At 42.0% G+C, this 13,348-nt stretch overlaps 1 protein-coding gene across 2 annotated transcripts in view; it reads left to right on the plus strand.

The window, feature by feature from the left end:
* Window positions 1–13,348, plus strand: part of TENM2 (teneurin transmembrane protein 2) — a 1,365,940-nt gene that overhangs the window by 696,562 nt on the left and 656,030 nt on the right. The gene's annotated exons all lie outside the window — the stretch shown is intronic.

Here is a 13,348-nt window from a genome sequence, read left to right on the forward strand (position 1 = left end):
AAGGGGTGTGGGGGATGAAAAGGTACTGAGTATGCATAGGCATTTCGTTCACAAGGTCAGCTGAAGCCAACAAGTAAATGCTGATATTATGTGCCGTCGAGTTGCTTGCGACTCATAGTGACCCTATGTATAAGAGTCCTAAACCCTGTTCTATCCTGTGCCAACCTCATTGTCTCCTACACACCTACCCTCACTACCCCAATCACTGAATCGATCCATCTCATCAAGGATCTTCCTCTCCTGCACTGTCCCTCCACTCTCCCAAGCATGATGTTCCTCTCCAAGGACTGGTCCCTGCTTGCAACATGTCCAAAGTATGTCAGACGGAGCATCAGAATCCTTGACTCCAAGGAGCAGTCAAGCCTCACCCTCTCCAGGACAAACTTGTTTGTTCTCCTAGCAGTCCATGGTATATTCAACGCTCTTCTCCAGCAACATAATTTGAAGGCTGATGCATAGCAAGCAATTGTGAAGACTATAGCCCAGATCAAGCTCACCATAATCTCCAGCCTGACTTCGTTGCTCTTCAGTACTCTGGAGAGGACCCTCACAACTGACTTTCCTGATGTAATTTGTCTCTTAATTTCCTGGCTGCTGTTACCAAGAGTGTTGACTGTAGAGTCAAGCAAACTAAAACTGTTAACTATCTCTGTCTCTTCACCATCCCTACTGATGCTGCCAATTGGCCCAGTGGTGAGAATCTTTGTTTTTTTTGATGTTGAACTTTAATCTGTATTGAAGGCTGCAGTCCTTGACCTTCTGCAGCAAGCGCTTCAGGTCCTCCTCAGTTTCAGCAATCAGGGTTGTGTCATCTGCATGACACAGGTTGTTGATGATATGGAAGTTAGTGTGTGCCTTCGAGACATAACTGATCCTCTGTGGATAGTCAGAGGCTGTAGATAACGCTGGAGGAGATCGCTCATCTTTCTCCCAAAGAGCAGCTAGTGGATTTGAACCACTTGCCTTTGGCTTGTCAGTACAATCCTTACGCCTAAAGCCACCAGAGTTCTCATATGGAAGAGTAATGCTTAAAAACAAACCTGACCCAGAAGAATCAGAACCAACATGGAGATGTTTGTGTGGATAGCAGCTAAATATTTTCTCTCTAGGAAGTAATATCAGGTTGTTGAACAGGACAAACACACACAGGCTATCTCTCAAAGGAAAGTCTCTGACAGTGCTGATGTAGGTATTACAGAAGGTAAAACTGCATCCAGAGAACAAATGGTTAGCTGTTAGAGCAGTAATATGGTTGTGAGGAAATGGGGTCCCAGCAAGAGAGGCATCAGAAGGAATAGAAACTTGGGGTTCATATACCCCACTAATCCTTGTAAGAATTATTTCCCATAATCTCACTGTGGAATTCTTTACTGGAAACAAGCATGATTGTATATAGTCCATAGCAGAATTTATCAACATTAACAGAATGAAAGAGGTTTGGGATTTTGTTGGTGGAATGTTTTCCCCCTCTTCGAAAAGGAATTAAAATAATAGTTCTAAAATTAGATACTTAATCTAGGTAAAAGTCTAGAATAGGCTTACAATGCCATTCTTTAAATGTCATGTATATCTACTGGCTACACTCACTACAGCTTTGCAACATTAAAACCATCTTATGCCTTCTGAATTCCTTCTACAGTGACAAGCTCTGGGTGCTTGCCTTGTCAGTTATCAACGTCTGATCTAGCTCACACTCAACTTAGCCCTTGGCTAATGGTGTAAGCAGAGTGAGCTCAAATCCGGCTGTCACCCAGAGCTGAAGGTTTCCTTCCTCAGAGTCCTTTATCGTGCTGCAGAACATCATAGTGGTAATGAGCTGTAGGGAGGAACGTTTGTATCCTCAATGTAAAGTGGAAGCGAAAGCATCCAGCATGCAACCTTTGAAACATCAAGTCGACTGGCATTGCTAGGTAGCAGCCTTGCCTGCTGGCTGGAGGAGACTTTGTTGTGCCTCTTCATGATCCTCCATTAATTATGAAAGCCTCCATTGACAAAAGATTTTAAGCAACTTGATTCCAAGAAACAAACTCCCAGCAGAGATAATATTAAATAAAATATCTGCTTCCCTGTCAACCAAGGACTTCTCTGGTATTCACATGCGTATTCACAATATCTGAAATCCCATTAAGTTCAGGAGGGCACATTTGTGGAGCAATCTTTTGACAAATGAAGATATATTACTTCAGAAGGAGTTCTGGAGTCAATGACCTCTCAAATTAACCTCTTCATCACCAGGGAGCAAAGATGTTAGTTTGAGGACTAAGGTGCATTTGATTCAGGCCATGGTCTTTTCGATCACTAGTTATGCTGCTGAGAGCTGGACAGCGAATAAGGATGATGGAAGAAAAATTAATGCCTTTGAGTTGTGGTGTTGGAGAAGAGTACTGACTATCCGATGCACTGCCAAAAGAACAAACAGATATGTCTTAAAGAAGATGCAGTCAGAGTGCTCCTTGGAGGGAAGGATGGTGAAACTTCATCTCACACACTTTGGGCGTCTTGGTCTGAAAAACTATTCCTTGGAAAGGGACATCATAATTGGGAGGATGGAGGGAGAGGGGACAGAAAATGAGAGGAAGACCCTCAATCATATGGATGGCCACAGTGTCTGCAGTAATAGGCATGAGTCTGTCAGAGACTGTGTCATTGGTGCAGGATAGGACAGGGTTCAGATCTGTTGTTCAGAGTCACTAGGAATAGTACTTGATTCAAAGGCACCTAACAACACCAAAGAGCTCTGGAGCTGTAGTCCACAAGAAGAAGCAGGGCAACCCCAAAGACAGTGTGTCTCCCATGTTTTGAATCTACCAGTAACTTCAAAGTAGAAAGATGGACAGTCTTTTCCTCTTAAGATGTGCAGCCTCAGAAACCCAGTGGGAGATAGCTATGAGTCAGATCAGCCTCTTAAGCAATGAATGACTGAGGGAGTGAAGGAGCAAATGCTTCATGTGTTGGACTGCTAGATAAAGGTCCGTGATGCCAAATTGTCAGTGGTTCTGTGGGATAAGATGAGATAGTCTTCTTCCATACAGATTTATAGCCTCAGAAACCCAGTGGACAGGTGCTAAGAGTTAAAATGACTAGAGAACATTGGGTTGGGCTTTAAATTCTTTAAAACTATAACTCAATTATTTGCCATGAAGTCAGAAACAACTCAGCCAATTCTCTGTTGAGCCTCTAAGATGGTGAATTGTGTGGGAATTGACTGCCCATCTTTCTTCTATGGAGCCACTGGTGGATTTGAACTAAGTGGCTCTTAACATTTGAGTTAGAATTTCATCTCTCTCTGACTGTCACACCAGAGCTTGCTATACTCAGTGGATCCTATAGTCCGTGGCTTTATTAGGAGGTATTGATTCATCCTTTGTAGTCTTGGTAAACTTAGAATAACATAAACTTGGGAAGAAATAAGTTGAATGCCTAAATTTTAAGATATGTATTCAATCATCTCACTGGGGAAGAATGATGAACATTCTGTGGACTACCAAGAGAGCAAACAGGTCTGTCCTGGAGATAGTGAAACCAAGTTGCTCCCTGGAAGCAAGGATTTTGAAACTCCATCTCACATACTTTGGGCATGTTGCCAAGAGGGACCCATCCTTAAAGAAAGGCATCATGCCTGGAGGGGTAGAGGGCCAGTGCAGGAGAATAAGATCCTGAATGTGATGAACTGACACAGTGACTGTATAAATGAGGTCAGGTGCATCAGAGATGGTGAAGTTGGCTCAGGATAAGGCAAGGTTCGGAGCCATTGTTTATAGGGTTGTACCTGGCTGGATGACATACAACAGCAACTGAGCAATAGCCCTTTTTTGATATAGAAGTCAGGAAATGTACCAGACCAAATGAGACTCACAGGGAAAAGTTTTCAGTTTATACGCCCTAGCATTACAAAGAGCTCCTGAAGATGAGGTTCAAAAATTTGGTTTTGTACCAAGCTCAAGTCTACATAAAGCCATGGACCTAGAGCAGCAGAGAAGGGATGGAAGGGGAGATTAACTTGGTTTGGAAACAGCCATCTTTGTCATGAGAGCTTGTGTACCACTCTTCAATGTTTCAGAGACACCATGAGCCTCTTGGTGAAACTCAAACTCTGATGAGCAGTGAATCCCAATGATCCTAAATTTATAGAGATAGAAGAAATTTTTCAAAGCCTGAAACAAATACCCCTGGTGATACTCCAGATGATTCTAGATGGTAAACATTAAGTACCACTGAATCTCATAGTGAGAAAATGCTTCTGTTTCACTCTTTTTAAATCCTTCTGATGTCAAAGAGAATACCTCTCATTTGAGATCACTGTGTCAATAAAAACTTTATGATTCTTATAATTAACCTAAATGGAAAGAAGCCATCAATAGCATTTTATCATGCTGTTTTACATACATTTTTATTTCTAGTGAATGCTTTATTTTCCCATCTTAAATTACTTGCTTTTGCTGTTACCTTCTATTTATAGCATAACCAGTGCTATAAAGTTCCCTAGTTCTTTGAAGTAGTGATGACAATTTCCTTTTCAAATGAATTAATGTAAGTAAAATACATCAATTAATTTAAAGGAATAAAGTAATGCTATCTATCTGTTGTTGTTGTGTATCATAGAGTCAGAACTGACTCATAGCTGACCCTCCAGTGGGTTTTCAGAGGCAGTTAATTGCAGTTAGTTGTCCATCCTTTTTTGCGGAGCAGCTGGTGGCCTTGAACCACATACCTTTGGGATTGCAGAACAGCTTCTTGCCACTAGGCCAGCAGAGCATGCATGTGCACACTCTATCTATCTATCTATCTATCTATCTATCTATCTATCTATCTATCTATCTACCTACCTACCTACTTAACTCTATCTCTCTTTTCTCTATCTGTATTTAGTATAGAAGAAAACCTGGTAGCGGATTTCGTTAAGTGTTGTACTGTTAATCAAAAAGGTCAGCAGTTCAAATAGATCAGCTGCTATGAAGGAAAACACTGTCTTCCTATTCAGATATAAAGCATTAAAACCCCAAGGAGGGTCACTATGGGTTGGAGTCCGCTTGATGGCAGTGCCTCATTACTCAGCTAGGAAAAAACCGCATGCACAGAAGAAAGGCAAATAGAAAGTATAAGGAGCCCTGAGATTAGAGAAAACAATTCTTCTTCATATTTCTCATTTATTATCTTCTTAGAATCTTGTGAGCAAGTTTAGATAGTATGAATTTAGTCTAACAGAATGCAAGTAATAAATTAAAGTTATCAAGTGATTGTATTACCACTCTAAGACCAAGCAAGAGGTCTTAAGATCTCCAACAGAATTTATAAAAATCCTAGATTAGGACCTTTTCTATGTCCGTTCTCAGTTTCTTTATAATGTTAAATAGTATTGCTCATTGTTGTTGTTGGGTGCCATCTACCTGGAACCAAAGTGTAGCTGACCCTCCAGCAAGTTTTCATAGATGGTCAACCGCACTGAAGGAGAGCGCCCTTCCTTCTCTCGTGGAGAAGCTGCTGGATTCAAACGGAGCACCTTGAGGTTGACAGCACACCTGTGATTTGAGTGAAAGTTTACAGAGCAGAGTGGTAGGTAGTTCAGTCAACCTGTAATACACATTGTTTCATGGCCTTGATTACAATCCCCCACATTGTGGCATCACTCCTCTCCTTATCTGTGTTTCTTGTTTCAGTGCACCCCATATTCCAGATTGTTGTCATACATACAATGCCTAATACTAGGTTCTTTTAGACAGTTTTTCCCCTCGTCTGAGCTAATGCAGGGTTTATCATCTATCTTCCTAACCTCTCCCTTCCTGTCTTTTGAGCAAGTAGTAACATGGCATTTAGTCCTTAGAAAATTCAGCCCCACACACATCAAGAAGCAGCATTTGCTTGGGATTTTCAAACTGAGATTATTGGTCTTTCAATATTGATGACAATAGCCCAGGCAACCTAGTCTTGAGTTGGTGAAGACCAGCCCGTGTCTACTCACTCCACCTCCTGAGTCCTTGAGCTCATGTTCAGCTCTTTGTGTCTCGCTTTTCCAACCTGCTTCATTATAAATGCGAAGGAGGGGAGGGTTTGGGCACTTGGAGAGAAAGATGTAAAAACAAAAAAAGTACAAGGGAGCAGTCAAACTGAAATGAGAGCAATTAAAGAGACAAAAAGTCCCCTTGGCTGCCTTTTGGGTACTTTTCTGATCTTTCCACCAAGGAATTAGCAGCTTTTAATTTTCCCCACCTCAGCTTAAAATACTGCTGGCGGAAAAGAAATGGGCATTATGAGAAGGCTGCTTTAGAGAAAAAAGCAAATGTAGGTGAGTCAGTCAAGCAGCTGTCAGAGTCCTGACAATAGGGTCCACTTGCAGAGCTCAGTGGCCAGACTTCTGCAGGGCACAGAATGTCCCCAGTTGAGAAGCTGCTGTTCGTCTCTGTCTTATTTCTAATCATTACATGCATGTCTCATCTTGGCTTGACATTTGTCATGCCTATCTGAGAAACTTGCTGCTTCTGCCACTTAAGAAAGGGGTGATTGCTTAATTTTCAAAGTAAAGTGAAAAGATGGTGATTTCAAAATTGGGCGAAAGCTCTGATGCCTTTCAAACCACAGAAGATAAAACATTGATCGGCTCTCACTAAAAGCAGGACTGTTTGTCTTTGCTTTCTAATTTGTTCCTTTGTTTTTGCTTGCTTGTTTGCCTTTTCCTTGTCCCCGAGGATGGTTTTGTTTATCAGCACAAACTGAGTTCAGTCCACCCAGCAAGTCCAGGGGAGAAGGGTCTGTTAGGCCTCGGGCAGCTGAGTAGTGAGAGCAAGATAGGCCTGGTTGACCAGTGGGCACCGTGGTACAGACCCACACAGCACGGGCAGCCGGCTTCACCATTGGGAACCAGAGCACATCGCTTCAGAAAGAAGGGTTTCTGAACCCTGGTTTTAACATGCCGTTCATAGCTCTAGTTCCAATCCCCAGGAAACTCATTAATATAGTTATATGCCATGGCAGTGTGAACTGAAGACCATGTAGTGGTGCAGCCAGTCTGCAAGCTCTTTCATTCATCAGCCCAGCTTCCTACTCTGGCCTGACCTTGCAGAGGGGCTCCTGGGCTTGATAACTAGGAGAGGAATGTTACAGAAATGTTCAACCATCATGCGAAAGGTTTGTCATCTACCAAAAAATCTCTCAGTGCTTCTGGTAAAGCATCACATGGGTTTGGTCAATTCAACTTTTAGCAGAACTACTAGACAGAGTGGGTTGGCCCTGAAGGGTTTCCAAAACTGTAAATCTTTGGAGAAACAGAGTGCCTCATCTTTTCCCCACTAAGTTGCTGATGGATTCAAGCCCTGGTAGCATGGTAGGTTAAGTGCTGGTCGGCTAGCAGAAAGGTCAGTAGTTTGAATGAATGTATCTATATTAAAATAGATACGGAAATAAACACTACTGAAGTGTCTGTTCAGAATCACGGATGTCAGAGTAGAGTTGTGCTTCACTGAAGCTGAAGCTTTCAATGCCTCATTTTTATTTTTTTTTTTTGAGAAATAAGCCAGCCAGGGTCTTCTTCTGAGGCAGTTTGGAATCCCCAGTCTTAGTTTAGCAGCCAAGTGTCATTACCATTTGTACCATCTCTGGGCTCTTCCCTTTCAGTAGCAAGTTGATAACATGAGTGATCTAGGTAAGTACAAATTGTTAGACCATATGGAGCAGGAATGGAGGTTTTGAGAGCTACATACGTGCCCCATTTTAGGCTGAGTGATCCTTAATTGTGGTCACTTGTGAGTCATGGGCCGAGAATGGCCTAGTTCCTGTCTTCAGGGAGTTTCCATTCCTAGAGGCAAAAAAACTCCCTGTGCCTGCACTTAACCTTCTCTAGCACAAGGAGAGTTATAGGATTGTGGGTGCCAGAGAAATGCAAAATTATGTTTCCCTCTCAGCCAGCTATTGAATATAAAATTTCATGCATTTGCATTTGTCATTGTAATTCTTTTGTTCCAAAAAGAGGTGAAGAAAAGGTTAAAAGGGATGTCATCTTTTGGAAGGAAATATCAAAATGTGTACCACTAACTCTCTTTAGAATATCACACAAAATTGAGAGTTTGTGTTATTTGGGTTTTAATTCAAGGTAGAAAATCTAAAATACCAGCGACAAATGATTTGTGACTCCTACTCAATTTATTCAACTCCAAACTATTCCAATAAATCTGGGGATTCATCTATATCCTGTTAAATTAAGGTTTTTCCATTTTGAAGGAAATGGTGCCAAATTGATAAAGTCTTTTGAATTATTCTCTCTAAATATACTTAATCTTCATTAATGCAGCCCGGCATGGTATTTTGAGCCAATCTGAACTAACAGGGGAAAAAAATTCACATATTTAATTCTTAAAATAGATAGATTCTCCCCTCCAACCCCCTTTCTCTACCATGCAGTCTGCCAAGGCATGTGTGTATAGAGATTTATGTATGTGTAGAGATTTTCTGTCCCCATCTCCTATCCTATGCTTTATCCTCGCCACACTCCCATTTCTGGATATCACATGATGTGATTTAGTATGGTCACTGAATTTTCTTTATTTCTCCTGGATTTTTTTCACAACCATACGAATATAAATTGCCTACCCATTAATATGCACTTCATTTGAAGTCGTTTTAGAATTTTTTTTAATTCCCTTGCTGATGTAGCTAATGTAACAGTATGCATTTCAATTCCAAGGCTCCCTGGATTCAGACCTGGAGAGCAGCTAACACACAATTGATTTACAGCCCTGCAGGAAAAGGGAAAGCCATAGAGAAGTCAGATGGATTGATCGCTGAGATACAGACCCTGTGGGAGGTTTCAATATCATCCCATCTGGAATGTATGCACCATCCCCACATCAATAGGAAAATCACCAGGATAGTGACTTCATAGGGCTCAGACAGAACACTAAGTAGACAGGTGTGCTAACCCACCTCCACCCCTCTTCTTGCCTACTCTGCTGTCAGGAATTGCCACATTCACAAACCCAGACTTCGGAATTTGGCCAATCTAAGTTAGAAACAGATCTGCCCTGGAGAGGGTGATTCCAGTTCGCTCCTCGGAGGCAAGGATTTTGAAACTCTGTCTCACCTACTTTGGCATATTGTTAAGAAGGGCCAGTTGTTGGAGAAAGACATCATGCTTGAAAGAGTGGAGGGTCAGTGAAGGAAAGGAAGATCCTGGATGGAGTATATAAACACGGTGACTGTGGCAATGGGGACAGGGGTGTCAGAGACAGTGAGGCTGACTCAGGATACAGCAAGGGTCACTGTGAATCCTAGTTGGCTCTATGGCACATTACAACTACAAGGTAGAACTATTGCATGGCAGTACTGAAGCACCCTAAACACAAATGTCTACAAGCCCAGGCAGGACACGAAGGACTTACTCTGATTCCTTTACCTCACTAAATTTGGATTCCTGGTGTCTCCATGTGCCCAGCGTAGGACTGCTTTATAGGAATTTGAGGAGGGTGGCTGTTCAGAACTGGATGGTGAAGCCCACCTTCTACACTGCTCATGGATGGTTTACATAGCCCACTTTTGAATTAATACTAAAAATCACTTAGTAGTTTGCACCTCTGGGAGACTCCGATTTTTATTCCAATCCAAATGTAGTGTTTGCAGATCCTGTTTGTCTTCCCAGTTAGATGATTAGGGGGCCCAAGGGGAAGCCAAACAACCTGTGAGCACCTTTGCTGTTGTTGTTAGGTGCAGTCAGGTGAACTGCAGCTCACAGTAACCCTGTAAACAATAGCTCTGAGCCTGGCCCTCTCCTGTGCCTTCCTCATATCTCTGTCCTGCTCAAGCCCATTGTGGCAGTCGCTGAGCCAATCCGACTCTGTGAGGGTCTTCTTTCTTTACCTGTGGAATGTCATTCCTGTACCTCTCCCAGTGTAATGTCACTCTCCAAGTATTGGTTCCTCCTGAAAAATATGCCCAGAGTAAGTGAGATAAGGTTTCACCATCCCTGCCTCTAAGTAATATTCTAGTTGTACTGTCCTCAAGACAAATTTGTTTGTTCTTTTTGTAGTCTGTGGTACATTCCATATTCTTCATCCGCACTATGATTCAAAGACATTGATTCTTTTTCTGTCATCTTTATTCATTGCCTAACTTTAAGATGCATAAGAAGCAATGGAAAATACCATGATCTGGATAAGGTACACCATTGTCTTTAAATTGACATCATCCTTCTCATGAGACATTTGAAGATGCTCTTACCAGCAGATTTCCCCAAAATACAGATTTGTCCAATAGTCTGCCATCTATAACCTCTGACTTAACCCCATCTCTCATTTTAGGAAGAAGAGTAAACGTAGACTGTAAGAAGTGAGATCCCTTACCCAACATGTTACATGGAATTTCTCCAAACATTTTGATGTTTTTCAGAACCTCGTCTCTAATTCCTCAGATACAGCTAAAAATAATCAAAGCTCAAGGCTATTGGAACATAAAGTTTATTCCTTAAATTTTGTTATTTGCACACTAAGGACTCAGGACCAGAGAACCAAATGTCTCAAACTCAGCTAGATACCATGAAACAGAGAGGTAGAGGGAGAATAGATGTGCCATGCCTTCAATTTTACGTCTCATTGAATCTTGTCCTCCTCCTCTTTGACTGAAATCCCGCTGTTAACCAGGTTCACAAGAAGGTCTTTGGTGTTCCACCAACCTGCAACCACGGTAACTTTCCAAATTTAGTTTAAGCAAACCTGGCATCCAACAAGAAAGGAAAGATTAGCAACTGTGAGTTAAAACAAACAGAAATGCTGGCAGGGTTGATTTAGGGGACAGGATTTTTTTTTCTTTTAACAGTTAATATTTTCATGCAGTGGTTCAAGGCCTTGACAGCTAAGTAAAAGGTTGACTCTTGGAACCCACCAGCTGCTCCATGAGAAAAAGCAGGGATGATGGTCAGCTTGTCTCCATAGAGATTCATGGCCTTGGAAACCCCAAAGGGCAGTTCTCCTCTGTCTCACAGGGCTACGAATAGCCATTAACTCAGTGGCAGTGAGTGAGTTATTTCTTTTGGTGGGTTAGGAAAACTTTAAAACCAAAATAAGATGTCTGTATTAATCTTCTTCTTTGACAGCACTGTCCTTCCCTGGAACATGATTGTTCCCTGTGCCAGTCAACATTTGTTCTCTTAAAAATGACAGAGACAAACGCTAAATGGTTTTATCAAAAATAAGAGAGTAATTCATTGCCTCACATAACTGAAGAGACCAAGAAAATGTGAGCCAAAGACAAGAGTAGGTCCAGATGCTCTAGTGAGGTCATCATGGCGTGCTGTCCAGGTCTTGGCCCTGTTTCCTCTATTGGCCCAGGTCTCTGGAAGGCTTTCCCTTTGTAATGGCAGGGTGGGCTCCAGTAGCTCAAGGCTTTCTTGGCCTTGAGCTTAACAACTGTTTAACAACTAAATTGCAAAAGCTTCTGTTCCTTAATAGTTACAAACAACACACTCTTCAGAATAAGTCTCACAGGAAACTCTTGAATCTTGTGTCCTTCCTTCATCACGGTGACCAGAAGAAAGGAATAAACTTCCTTTGAACATCATAGAATAGGAATCAGGAGGAAAGACAGAGAGACTGTGCAAAAGGTGGAGGAAGGAACTGAGCTGGCAAAAGTAATTGATACGTATCATGTTTCTCATTCTCATATTGTTCAGAGGCTGTCTCTCTTCTCCAGAGATGAAAATAGCATTAGAGTTTGAGGGACTTGAACCTATCGGAACAAGAAGTACTGATGACACAGTAGTTAAAATATTTGCTCCCTTCTCTGTGTTCTGGGCATAGCGGGCACAATAGCCTGCCTACACAACTACCCACATGCCTACCACCTCCACAGGAATGGGTCTTCAGACCATGGAAGTTGTCCCTGGCCCAAGCCCAGGCCTGTTCGCTGTTCAGGCCTGTGGGCATGTCAGGCTCTCAGTGTGTCCATCTCTGGGATAGCCCTCCAAGGCAGTGGGACAGAGCTCCATAGCATCACACTCAATGTGGCGCCAAGCCAGATTTCTGCAACAGGAGAAGGAAACAGAGAATCAATGGAGTCCTTCCTGGCATTTATACTGTCCTCTGGTGCATGACTTCAGACACTAATTCCATCCCTGATTGACACCTCTTTGTCTTGTAGACCTCTTCTGAGCCTGATAGGATGAGTGAGGGCTGTAATCTAATCTTCTAGATTGTGCTAGATAAACAAGGATGGGAGAGAGGAAGGAGGTGAAGTGCCAGGAAAAGACCTTGTAAGCATCCATTCCAATCACAAAATGCCCAGGGTGAAGACCATCTGGGGGCAGAGGGGCCAGAGAGGTCATTTTGTTTAGGACACTAATCTTTTTTTTTTAATTGGACTTCATTCAATTTTATTATATATGGAAAGCATTTTATATTTCTTTAACTTGCAACTTTTACAACTAGGAAAAAAAATCGTGCCTGTTCTAAAGGATATATATTATCCTTTCTTCTTCAATTAAAAGAAAATATTTATACTTTTTATACATATCAAAAAAATTTTAGGTAACCTTAAGTGGTTTGTCCCACAAGTTACACCTCAGGAAAAAGCTGAAGCATTCTGCTTCCAAGGCAGAGGGCAGTTCCTGGTGTCCTATATGTCAAAATCTACTGGAAAACAATAGATTACTTTGTTTACCTTATCAGGAGACACAAAAGCAGTGTAACTTCCATCAGTTCAAAAGCAATCCTTCCTTCTCTCATCCTGTTTCTCCATTGTTACATTTAATGGTGGTCAGGCAGCCCAGGTTATGTCTCTCTGGTGGTTCAAACGCCTCCCCAGCCCCATACAGCTTGCAAACTCAGAAACCCACTGAAAGGTGTGCTCTGAGTTGGTTCCAATTCTGTGACAGTGAGAGGGAATTCTCTTTAATATGCATTACCAAACACTTACTAATAAACCAGCTTTGCTAAATAGCTAGGTATTTTGTCATACATTGATTTATTTTATTCATACAACCATCTTGCATATCAGGAGGGATTCTCTCCAGATGTCCCACAAGCAGCATCTACCATTCAGAGTTCTAAACCATATCCAAGGAGCCTGAGAATGGCATGTGCGGGGAGGGGAACTGAAAGAACAGGAAAGGTGGTTCATAGGCTAAGTTCGGACCCAGCCAGAGTAATGCTTTTGTTTCCTTATATTTTTAAGTTTTGTGGTATAATATATTTGGGGGTAAAATAAGAGTGGTACTTCCCCCAAAAGTCCTTGTTCTTGTTAGGTGCTATTGAGTCAACCACAACAGCGACCCTATGAACAATGGGTATGGGGGGGGGGGGGGGGGGGCCAAAAGTCCTTGTTCTTGTTAGGTGCTATTGAGTCAACCACAACAGCGACCCTATGAACAATG

This window comes from Elephantulus edwardii, unplaced genomic scaffold (assembly GCF_000299155.1).
Source record: "Elephantulus edwardii isolate Elephantulus edwardi_28Jun2011 unplaced genomic scaffold, EleEdw1.0 scaffold00033, whole genome shotgun sequence".
Classification (NCBI taxonomy): domain Eukaryota; kingdom Metazoa; phylum Chordata; class Mammalia; order Macroscelidea; family Macroscelididae; genus Elephantulus; species Elephantulus edwardii.